We start from the raw sequence: 12,214 nt of genomic DNA on the forward strand, positions 1-12,214 counted from the left end.
TCTGTGCTGATACTTTTTAAAGTATTCTCTTATCCTGACTATGCAAAGAAAATACTCTTCCGTGAGCTAGAACTACTTCAAGCTAAGTGATGGTAATGGTGTCGTATTTTTCATCTTAACTAATTTCAGGTCTAATATGTGAATCATAATCATGTATTCCTTATAGAATGACCATTTCTGTCGTATGCTTCATGTTTAGACGAAGTAAAATTTCTCTTATTTTTTATAATATGACCTTACTGGAGAAGCAGATAGAGTAAATCATTTACTTCATTTTAGCATCTAATGAAAATGCCCAGATTATTTTTCTTCTTCTAGACTTTATTTCAACAAAGGCAAAACTTGTAAACTGATTTAATTTTAAGCTTCTGATGAAAAGAAAATAGCTTAAACTAAAGAGTTATTAATTTCGACTGTAATTTCAATTCCCGCTGGCATTTATGGAAGCTGATACTTCTTAATATTTCCCCTTTTGGATATTAATTTTAAAACAAGGATAATAAATATTGCACATCSCTTCTTGTGGCTACATACACGCCCATCATGACATACGGAGATGGGTGTTCTTCCACCTTGACAGGCACAGTACGTATGCAAGTTGTATCCCATTTTACATCTGTTTACAGGCTGCCAAACATTTGGTCATCTCTGTGCTTTGTGATGGGTCTTCAACTTTTCTGCTTGTGAGAAGCAAAATACTTGGCAGCCAACTGTGTTGGTGGGTGGCTGCAACTGTAAATGATACAAATTAATGAAGCTACCTTGCCTTCCATAAAGAAAGCCTGGTTTATGCTGGTATTAAGATTTTGACGTTATTCCAGATAAATACTTTCTTCAATGAAAGGGCATGGATGTCCTTCTGTAGGATATACTGAAAGACCAGTACACGGTCATGATTGGAATTTTTTCTAGTGCAGCTTAATTAATATCTAAATTGACACATTTCTGCTGAAAAAMCATGCAAGGGAAAACACTGTAGATACTGCACTTTATACTTGAAGCTTAACTAGAACAGACTATTAGCTTGAATAGCAAACCTCACTCCGAGGATTTCTACTAATACGTATAAAGTCAAGCATAACCTCAGAATAAACTAAAAAAGGCAAGGTTTGTTTTAACATTTTGACACCTTTGTTCCATAAATATGACCATATAGATATTTATGCTTAAAAAAAAAAAAAAAAAAGTCTGGCTAATGATCCAAAACGCAGTCATGGGCGCACATGGGAGAGCATGAGGACTGGGGCAATGGCCCAGCCCCATGCAGAGGTGAACAGCAGCGGTTGGACACCTCAGAGCTCTGGCCTCTTGCCACCTTCCATGCTGCTGTTGTCCCGTGGCAGCAACCTTCTCAGCAGGGGCGTATTTCTTTGGCAGGTCAAAGGGAGATCTCTGGAGACCTGTTGGCTCAGCTGGGTGCTGATGTGCCCAAGGCCAAAGAGCCCCCAGCCTGTGTCATGGGACCCCAAGCTCTGCTCCCAGCATGTGTGCTGGTCTGTCCCTCAGCAAGTAAGTGCAGGTAACTCCTCAGCAATTTAAACTTTTTAAATACTAATAGGTGAGTAATGAAAATCTTCATTAGACTATTAACATGGTAACAGCTAAGTATGTGAATGTGGCCAGTCAGTGCTGGCAGAAATTGCTGGTGACTTTCATTCTAAAGTGAAAAATCTAATAGCAGAGACTTCTTGCTAGGATGAGAAAAACAGTTCTTTGCCTGAATGTTGTACTATATGTATTTTTCCACCTTAATGACAAGGCTAGCCAAAAAGCATGAAAAAATCTGTAATTAGGTCCAGCTATGTAAGTATAAATCCATATGTTAGCCTTTGAAAAAAGAGCCATTTTATGTTAAGTACATTAAAACTTTCCCATTAAAAACTGAGCACCAATGAATTAGTTTAACAGAGGAAAACTTTTGGAGCATTCGCTTAGATTTGGCTTAGTGTTGCCCACGGCCCAGTGTCCACTGCGAGCGTTACTGACTTATTTCTCTCACCCATCCTAGTTACGACCTTGGAGCTCTCAGTGATTTGAATAACACATGATGAATTATGCAGCTTGAACCGTGGCTTGTGGTTGGCRTCCCAACCGCATTGTTACTTTGAGTCTCGGCAGAGTTGAAACGTTAAGCCATATCCGTCATCAAACTAGCCTGGTTCACACTTGAAGCATTTCTTAAAATAAATTTAGAGGTATTTGTGAATGGATGTGAGTTGATGTAGTGAAAATATACRTGCTTATGACTTGAGCTAATACTGCAAAGAAGCAAAGTTGAATGAAGATATTAGTAAGTCCCCCAAATGTAAGCAGCTCATCAGAAATGTTCACAGATTTACTGATCAAATTCAGCTTGAGGCCTGAAATTTTTCATTCTGAGGTGTCTGAGTAATCATAAAATAGGCTTCTGCTTTTTCTTATTTACGCTAGAAATATTCCCCAAAGCATCCATAAGTGCAGACACTGAAGGGAGAGGTGTGCATGTGATGAAGGAGGATGCTAAAATATGAATAGAAGGTACAATTATAGCAGCACTATTCTGTTGAAGCAGCATTTTCCGTATCATCATGAATTTCTGAGCTTTTCCCAGAAATTGCAATACTGAACCTAATTTATTGTTAGCTTTCTTTTGGAGCGACTTAGATCATGACTTAAATTACCTGATTAACTGTTAGCTGCGTGCTGGGTGCTCCACAGTTCAGCCCTATTGCAGGGTCAGGGAAGTGCCTGCTGTATTTCTTCATTTGTCTCAAAGATGTTCAGTTCTTTTACCTCTTTGTTAGAGGAGGCAAGTGTGCAATGAGTAAAAAGAAACCCCCAAACATATGAATGCTATACYATTGAAAAAATACTTAGGTTGTTTTATAAGTAATTTCTATCACCTACTTGCTAATATTTCTTGCATCTTTCACATGGTTATTTTTTTGTATTGTTGGCTTGTACCCCTTGCATTTTCTGCATTGTTTTTTCTAAAATTAAAATATAAATGAGTAAGAGCTTATCCTGTTAATTACTATCCAGGCTCAGATTGATTGAGCCACTAGAGGTGGGGAATAGGCTAGAAAGAAAATTTGCAAAAAAAAAGAGATGGTCATATTGCCATAAATACCTTAATTGCCTGTTGGAGCACATAAAAATGAGTTCTGTTAAGAATATTGTACTTCACAACCAATGGATAYTGCAGTTAAGCTCCTACTTTGTTTCCAAATCTATTTATAGTTCCTATATTATCTGAAGTCTTTATGAAATTGTTTAGTACCCATAGTTACCAAACACATTTCATAAACTAATGCAATTCTCACGCTGTGATATATCAGTAAGTTTGTATTTTCCTGGCACAAATACTCATAACTAATAAACTCCAAAATGATTTATTTAAATTTCATTTGCAGTAACCTGTATTTAACATTAATGCTTCTGTATGGCTGTGCCTTTAGCATGGTATCATGCCACTTTGGAAACACAAATGGCCTCAGTCTACTTTATATTCAACAGAAAGTCATCAGTCTTTAGGATATACCATTTATGAGTAGATGAGCAAAAGCTGAAAATCCTTGCTAACTAAATCTGAAATGGAAACCTCACCTAAGCCACATTACACAAATAAAACTTCTGTTTTATTTTCCCCCTCTACTGAAAMTGCAAGTGGAGAGCAGCTGTTGTAGCTATGGCAATTGTAGTGTCGCGGTCCTGTGATACTTCCTTGTCATTGACGCTTTCTTATGTTTCACTCTTTTCATCTGATGATTCAGGCAGTGTGTGAAATTGGGGCAGGGGTGCTGTGGATTCTCCGTGATGTGAAGATGTGAGTGTTTACCAAAGATTTAACAACTAAAAGAATTCCTTGTGGAGGTAAGGAAACTCACATACGAAATTAAAATTATTCTTTCTCTATCCTTTCCGTCTTATTTTCTGTCTCCTTTTTAATGCTTTAAACCACTCTCTGTTCTTTCTTTTGTCCCTCTTCTCTACCATCACACAATTTTTGTATGTGTATATGATAGACAATGTGAGGTACGGTAMGAAAAAATGATATTTACAAACTCTGTTAGTTTTATTTAATATATTTAGCTTGCTTCCTGTTTTCTTCTGACAATCCCTTCACAASTACTATGTGTATCTAATTAAATCAAGTAGCAAAAAACAACTTGACACCCATAGGTGTGAGTAATCAGCAGGTACAGGCAGATTGCCAAAGAAGTGGGTAATATTTTGGCACTAATGGGCTGTTACAACAGTTGGGCGTTATAGTCTCAGTACTTGTTTSAGTTTCCCAGTCTCACCTAAGCAGTCCTCAGCAGATAAGTGTTGTTATATCAACAGATACGAAATAACTTTCTATTCACTGCTGTCATCGTTTATACCGTCATCAGAAACTGGGGGACTGAGGTTAGGAGAGATTGGTTAGTGTCCTGGTAGGAGGCAGTAGTTGCTTCTGCCCCGGCTTGGCCTTTTTCACAGCCCAGCGCATCCTGAGATTTCCAGGCAGCAGCCCTCCCCTCCGCCTGGGAGGAAGGGGGCTGGACCTGCATGAGTTACTTTGCAAGGACTGTGCAGAACAGCTTGCCATCAAGAAAAACTAAATAAACACCCACTGTGTCTGTATAGGGTTGTTGAGGAAATGAGAAGCTATTTGATCTTAAGTTGCAAACCTCCTCATACCTAGAAAAAAGAGGGTTTTCCCTTCTCTTTTTAGCATGGCTTTGATGGTTAACAAACTTGGCAGAGGTAAGGCATGGAAAGTCTGTCTGTGGGAGGAACATATCAAATGTCTTGAGAAATAAGATGCCAACACCTATAAGCTTCAGTCCTTGTCTTATACCTGCCTTGGGAACAGCACGTGAAAGCAGACCAGAGCTATTGACATAAGTGTGTGTGAAATGCCTAAGCAGAGGGTGAGTGGCAGTTGTTCAGAGAGCGAAATGCAGTGAAAATGGATATATTCACATGCCTATGTGATTGCACACTGTTCCTCATGCAGTCATGGCAGTCTAATGTGGGGAACAGGAAGCCACGTTTGATGAATTAGCACACGCTAAGCGTGTCGAGGAGGCTGCAGCGAGGTGCTGCCTGACAACTGATAGCTCCTAGCTGAGGGGCAGCAAGGGCTGGCTTCCTAATCCGCTTCCCCAGATGCAGTTATGGAGTGCGCTCAGCCCATTTCAGTGCAACTAGGCACTGAAATCACTGCTGACTCTGTCGCATAGCAGGCCCAGCAGGTTAATGCAGCCTGTAACAGCTGGCGTACAATTTAGGAAAGCGTTCTTTGCTTCCTCCTATCTAAATCTTTGTTCGCAAACTTGAGTTCTAGGTTATCCCAAGCTAGAAGGTTTTGTGCAGATGCTTAGAATATGTAATTTCAGGACTATACTAAGATGACTGAGTATGTGTGACCTAATGTACTGTTGACAACTTGATCTCAGCATCTGTTGTGTAAGCTAATTGGTGTGTCTTGACCTTCTGTCTAGCGTTAGGCTGAGCTGAAAGATGAGCACACTGTGCAGATTAAGATAAAGCCAAGAACAAGCTCTCCATTAATGTCGCTGGACTCCTGTTAAGGTTTCTTGTATTAGTACTACAGAACGTCTTGGCYGTGGTTTGGCAAAAGGCACTCTTCTTTCTGGCCTAATACTCCCTGATACCACAGGTCAGCGATCAGAAGCAGGATTGTAACAGTGTGCTGTGCTAACAGAGGGTGTATGTCATGGTCTGTGAATGACGGCAATGGCCTTGATCCACTACCCTTGCAGGAGCTGCTTAGTTTTGGGGTGATTTTTTTTTTTTTGTTTGTTTGTTATTTTATTTTATTTTTACCATTTACAGGATTTTCAGCTGAAAGATTATGTATGGCATTCCACTGGAAGTGTTGAGTGTTGATCATGTCAATTAACTCTGGCAACCCCTACGTGCCGGAGTGTGGCCTTGAATATCATCAATTAAGAATGTGAGCCCCCCAAGAAGACAGATAATTTGCTTTCCAGCCATGAAAATGCAAGAGATTATTTGCTCTTCTAACAGAGCTTTTATTGCACTATTTTGTTATAGTAAGTCCCATCAGATGCTGATCTTGCTGCCTGGACAGCTTCTCAGCATCTGAGACATTAACTGCATATTTTAAGTCTCAGTTATCTTTATATTAACTATGCTTTYTGTATTGTTAAAGGCCTGGGTATTTTTTAGTTTAGTATCTCTTGAATGTGCTGGAAAAAAATATCAAAGGGGATTTTACTTCAGTGAGAAAGAATACGTGTTTCTTCTTAAATAATTTTTTCAGTAAYTTGTCTTGAGTTTCCTCAGCACATGCAAAACTTTTTCCTAAGAGGAAATCCCCTTAAAGAAGTCTTTCTCACTTTGTTACAAAATCAATTTCTGTTCAACACTGGCTGTATCATCTATATTATACTACCAAAATATTTTATAGCAAAAAAGGGTTTTATTGCAGTATCTTATCTTTTTTGTCATAAGAGCATTCTTTTAAGTGGTATCACCTAGCCATTATAGGAAGCAGGTGTTTCCTCTGCTACTATCTATGCATATAATGTAATGCCAAGCACCCTCAGAAGTACCTAGGAAAGAAAGACAGAGTGATGTTGGGGAGAGTTCGCCCATGCGTGCACATGTGTGCACACCTAGGCAGTGACGGTTTCAATAGCTCCTGTCTCAGCAGACTGAAAATCTACTCAGCAGAGCCAGATCATTAGAGCAGCTCTTACGAATCCAGTCTTTTTGGATCCAGACTTCAGCTGTTTGTTTCCTTCCCTCTAGTCTCTTGGCAAGTGATGAGGAAGATATGAACTGATATTTGTCGTATTTGCTGTAAAAATCTGTCAAAAAGACCATTTGTATTGTTATAAAAAATACCCATCTGCTTGGCCCAGTGTTCATCTGCACAACTTTCTGGTGGAAGCCTGGCTGCTCAGCCTTTGCGGGCTCACGCTAGTCTTGCCAGGAAGACCCCCGGCACCACCATCTCCTGTTGCTCTCGTGGCACCGCCACGTGGCCCCGTCCACCAGACTGGGGAGCCTGGTCTGCCAGAAGCAGTGACACCACTGACGGTGCTGTGCCACTTGCCAGCATGGACTGACTGCTGCCCTGAGGATGGATAGCATTCTGCCCCTCTCCAGGCAGGCAGGTGGGTTAGGCTTTGATATCTTTATATTGATAAACTGTGTTATATTCCAAGTGTATATGCAATGGTTTACACTGACTTTACATTGACTGATTGCATGACTTTAAGGAATTAGATATAAGGACGAATGACAAACTTCTGCTAATCGTTTAAGAAATCCTTTTTGTTTTGCAGTATTCCTCTTCTCCCTATGTGCAATGTTCAGAACATGTCACAGTCAGAATTCAGAACACATCCATAATCAGTGCTTACCTCCTGTATAAATATAACTATGCTGAGAAATTTAAGTTTACAATTCATCAATATCCATCTCATTTTATCATGCTGTTAAAAAAGTTGATATCAAGAATGTTATTTATCTTGCCACATGATCCAGTACAAGAGAGACATGGAGCTGCTGGAGAGAGTCCAGCATGGGGCTACAAGGATGAGCAGAGGGCTGGAGCATCTGCCCTAGGAGGAACGGCTGCGAGAGCTGGGCCTCTTCAGCCTGGGGAAGAGAAGACTGAGGGGGGGATCTTATCAGTGTGGATAAGTACCTGAAGGGAGGGTGTCAAGGGGACGGGGACAAACTCTTTCCAGTTGTCCCATGTGACAGGACAGGAGGCAATGGGCAGAAATTGAACCACAGGAAGTTCCGCCTGAACGTGAGSGGGAATTTCTTCCCTGTGAGAGTGACGGMGCACTGKGRCRGGTTGCCCAGRGAGGTTGTGGAGTCTCCTTCTCTGGAGATCTTCAAGGCCCGCCTGGATGCAACCCTGTCTACCATGCTCTAAGTGACTCTGCTTGAGCAGGGRGGTTGGACTAGATGATCTCCAGAGGTTCCTTCCAACCTTACTGATTSTATGATTCCAGGGCTATTTAAGCAAAGCCTGAAAGGCATTTTCTCTTATTTTAAATTGCAGCTCCACACAACTTATAAGTCTATAAGCTGCTTCTTCTTCTTCTCCCTGGTCAGGGTTTAATCAATACTTCAGTCTCAAATGGAGTTGAAAATAAATCTGAAATATAATTTGGGATTGCCGTTTATAGAAGAGGAGTATAGACATATGTATATGTATTTATGTACTTATATAAATATATATAAAATACTTGGTAGAAAGGTCATTTTTGTTTATTTGGGAATGCTTGTACGAAATGAATTTCTGAGTTCATAAGACTGTGCATTGACCCAGATTCTTGGAATTTTACTACACTAAAGCTAAGTAGTTTTACACAGCTGTTATCTACTACAAGTATGAAAACTCTTGGAATATCTAGTGTCTTACAGAATTGGATTCTATTTCTTCTTAACTTGTTCTGTAGAACAATTGTGAACTACCGATTTTTATGCTGGCAGYCATTTCTAGAGGAAATCTGTAATGTGGCAAACATGGAATTCTGACTTCACACAGTAGCAGAATCTGGTTCTGGGGGTCTGTATGTTCTCATGCCTCTACRAATACCTAAAAGTAAGCAAAAGAGCAAAAAAGGAGGAGAGGAACTGTCCAAGTTAATTTCTTTTTCTGTAAACATCCTCTTCTTTTCAAAGTTTATTCTGGTGAGAAGGCTCCACTTCAAGTGTGAGTGGGCTATAATACAGTTTTTAGTGAGACTGGAAGGCATAAAAAGCATCTCAGGCACACACACTGCACCACAGGAAGCCAAGCAGGTGTCAAATTGATACTCCTGTTTAAGAGTTAAGTAGATTGTTTACTGTTCTAGAAGCCCACTGTGCGATTACTTCACTCTTGTAGCCACAGATTGCTGCTGAAATCTTCCTATCCAACAGTATTTGAAGCATTTAACATTTTGAATCACAATGGACTAATACAGTCCAGAATGAATCTTGATTATTTTAAATGGATGAACTGCATCGATTTTGGGGTGTTTGGGGTTTTTTTGTTTTGGGGTTTTCTTGTTCTTGTTACTCAATGTGCTGTCCTTTCTTTACTTTAAAATCTYGGGCACTTTTAAAATGTGTTATTGAAAATTCCATATGCTGATAGAGATATTATAACAGATTTCTTTTTTCTTCTTTTTATGAAAYACTTTTCTTGGTGGCTTTGGCCTTTCCTTTATCATCATAAAGTATGTAAAAGCTCTTCAAGACAGTTGAGTAGTCCCATTGTCCTGGGCACTGCAAAGCATTAAATCTCTGGCAATCACTTTGCCATTGTAATTAGAGAGTAAAAGACAGGACCTAATGAATGAGACTGCCCCTGAGTCAGAAGATGAGGTACCAYCAGATAATGCAGCTGAACAGTAAGTCTAGCACAGATTAGCTGTGAATGAATTCTTGGCCTGTCATCCCTTCCCCAACCTGTTTGCCAAGGTAGGATATTTTACCATSTTTCAGGTAGTACTGATTTTTACGTTTTCTCTGAATGTTTAATCTTGAATTATTTTTTCTATTCAGTTGTAGTTAAGATTTGCTACAGTCTGATATCCCTCCAGGAATGCATAGAGAGCATACTGTACAAAAGAAAACTCTACTCGGATACCTACTTCAGTGTTTGTTTTCTTTATTCCCTTTTTGCCACCTGAATGAGCTGATAGTGGCTGCATATATTTTTTTTATCAATTTATCAATTTTCTAACACAAAAAACAGAGTAGAAGGATTTATATGAAGGTCTTGGGATGACTCAACTATTGGCTTGCATCTCTGCAGCAGACGGCTGTGGTTTCCATTTCCACTTCATGTACTAGGCTCATACCCAATGCTTGGCACTGTATTTTAGTGACAGAGAGTGTTTCATTGTGGGAGATGTCATCCAGAAGATGACATGATGAACTTAGCTCTATCACTTTTCCATCTGGAAGTGAAAACCCCAAGGAATACTTCAGAAAGAGTCTACCTTAGGGCCCTGCCAATCATTCAGAAAGCAAATCCTGTTCCTGTGGCAGTGTGAGATGTTGTTCGGTAATGTACAGCCATGTTCTGCCTGAAGAGTCTCTGCAGCATCACTGTCTACATCATTTCCATCAGTGCACTGCATCTCTTGAGCCATTGGTGTAAAACAAGATTTCAATTAACAGAGCAGGAATTTTTCTTCAGTGTTACTCACAGTAACTGTAACCAGTCTCAGCTTTGCTATTGCCTCCTCTTCCTGCCTTTGGAACGGCTTATTCTTCCTGCAGCTGTAGAATGAAAGGCAGTTGTAGGAGTTAGTGTGTGGCACCACTGGAGCATTTAAGTGCATCTGCCAAGGGGAATCTTGTAGTTGATTGCGCATTTTTCAGTGACACAGAGATAGAAATTCTGTAATTATGATACATGATGGAGGTGGTCACAGGAGCCCCATACTGACAATTTATCGATGTCTGTAGCAAAGGATCTGGATGTATCTACAGAGAATAGAAATTTTTTGTACATTAGCATATTCTACTTTCAATCTACATTTTAAAAAAAGAAAAAAAAATTTATCTTCCTAAAGTCAGCATAGTGTCTCTCACCTGTGTTTGTTCTTCTTCTATCCATCTATCCTATTTTTTTATGAGCATTTGCATACTTTTCTGTAATCTTATTACAGTTCTCTGCTCTTGTGTCCTTTTCCCCTTTACAGCTTCTCTTAAAGAAAAAAAAAGCTTTCAGCTCCTTCATCGTCATTTGCTTCTTTTTCATTTCATTTGAGAAATATGGAAAATATTTGACCCTACCTTATAGAAACTGTGACAGGTAAGGGCCAAAGTTCAGTTTGTGTTTTCTTTCTCTTGTAAGACTGACAGCAGGGAGGGTGTGCTGAGAAGTGAACCGGCATAGGTGTAGCCATAGCCCATAGGTGAACTCATTCTTACCCAGTCAACTATTAGCAGATTTCAGATGAATTTTTGGTTAGGGATACACAAASAAAAAGCCACTGTCTGTTCGCTGGTTTTTAGGTTGGCCCCTTGACATTATACAGTATGGTATTTAGTGTAATAGATCTTTTCATACACTGAGATCAGAACTTGAGCTCTCCTTAATCCTCAAATGATTATATGATCAAATCAAGATTTTATTTTGCAAATGGATTTCTATGTAGCTATTTTTTGATTGACTAAATTCTATTAAGAGACCTTACTGCAAAATTTTGGCCCAGATGGTTGTATGATCAAAAAAGCTATAAAGCTTGCAATTTCTATGATCCATGAAATAACAAACCCTTTTATGTTCTGGTTTTATAGTTTACTTTAAAAGCCTGTTTAGGAACCACAGAAAACCAAAACTGCAATTATACCTAAGTCTTGCATCATTCATCAACATGAAGAAGTAGTTAGACAATATTCAGAGTGCAATTGAGATATTGACAGCTTAAAAAAAAAGCATTGAAACAAGACCAAAAAAAACCACCAAAAGCTTATGCGCAAATCCAAAAATCCCGTAAACGAGGAAGGATTCTGTTTCTCATCTTTAAGCCGCCTAAGATAACGTGGCTTCTTTTCGAAAGTGATTTAAACATTTCACATACAAGATCCATTTTAAGTCCCAATCTGTTTTTCCTAAGGTAAAGCAGTGGCACTCTGTACCATTATTTGATTGGTACTCTCTGAGGCTGTTTTTATCCTCTGAGTATTCTAACTAGATTGTTTCCACTTTTAATCTATATTTAACAGCTAATAATTAACACCTATCTAAGAATTTTTGTAGGTTTGATGTGAATATTATTAAAGTTTGCATAAATGAGTTTCTACAAATTAAGCTTTCTTGCAAGTTTTCAAATATCTTTGCTTTCGGGGATTATGGAAATAAACTACAGGTAACTATTTTTCTTGTGGCATTTCAGATTTTTTCCATTTGCACCTGGAAGCGTATGGGCAATCATAGCTGAGAAAATGCTGAGAGATTTCAGAAGCTTTCAAGATAAAACACTGTTCGTCATCTGGCGTGATARGTAGCTAGAGGTAACCCAAAGGTGTCCCCTGTTTCTTTTCAATGTGTTTSTGTGCACACGCATACACATGCACATATATGTACACAAAATGTAGATGCTATTTCACTCCTCTCACCATTAATTGTAGAAGCAGCAAAACTTAAAAACATGGTCACTGCTTCTGTTCAGAAACACATACAGACATCACATTACAATTGCATTAGGGAAATAGTTTGACTATAGGTGTCAGG

The 12,214-nt window shown here is 39.2% G+C and overlaps 1 long non-coding RNA gene across 1 annotated transcript in view; it reads left to right on the forward strand.

Annotated features, from left to right (window-relative positions):
- The window catches only part of LOC146591800 (uncharacterized), a 14,145-nt gene continuing 1,931 nt past the window's right edge, over positions 1–12,214 (forward strand). The window contains exons 1-2 of the long non-coding RNA XR_014896729.1: positions 1–86; positions 3,757–3,852. This is a non-coding gene — a long non-coding RNA (uncharacterized LOC146591800). The remainder of the gene's footprint in view (positions 87–3,756; positions 3,853–12,214) is intronic.

Source organism: Rhea americana, unplaced genomic scaffold, assembly GCF_003343005.1.
Source record: "Rhea americana isolate MKP2758 unplaced genomic scaffold, rheAme1 scaffold_36, whole genome shotgun sequence".
NCBI lineage: Eukaryota > Metazoa > Chordata > Aves > Rheiformes > Rheidae > Rhea > Rhea americana.